The sequence below is a fragment of the Octodon degus genome, unplaced genomic scaffold (assembly GCF_000260255.1).
Source record: "Octodon degus isolate 3935 unplaced genomic scaffold, OctDeg1.0 scaffold00003, whole genome shotgun sequence".
Taxonomy (NCBI): Eukaryota; Metazoa; Chordata; class Mammalia; order Rodentia; family Octodontidae; genus Octodon; species Octodon degus.
The window spans coordinates 21,020,054-21,020,601 of record NW_004524579.1 but is presented as its reverse complement, the minus strand read 5'-3'; positions in this window follow the sequence as shown (position 1 = coordinate 21,020,601).

Here is a 548-nt window from a genome sequence, read left to right as displayed (position 1 = left end):
AAAAAATAAAAAAGATAATAATAATAAAAAAGACTAAAAAAACCAGCAAGAACTAATAGTAAAAACAAAGACAGAAACAGAGTAACATATAGCAATCAATACACATGGTATAGATTTTCAAAACAAAAATACCAAACTAACAATGGTTATTATGTAATTTTATAATCAAATCTGTTGCTCATATTAACAGATATAGAGGGTTGGGGAGATAGCTCAGTAAGATAAGTGCTTGTCTGGCAAGCGCAAGGTCCTGAGTTCAATCCCCTGGCATTCCCCCCAAAAAAGATAGATATGCAAGATTGGACAAATAATTGAATATTAACACTTGTTTTCAATAAAATTATTTTTGTACTTTTTAATTTTCTTATTTTTATAATGCATTTTAAAGAGTATAATCATAATTGTTAAGATATTATAAATGGTACACATTTAGAAGAACCAGATGAGAGCTATTCAATGTCTTATAGTTAGTTGCAGATTATAGATATTAGCATATAAAGTTAGTCAAAAAGAAAATTTTAAACACTAACAGCTATTTTCACAGAACT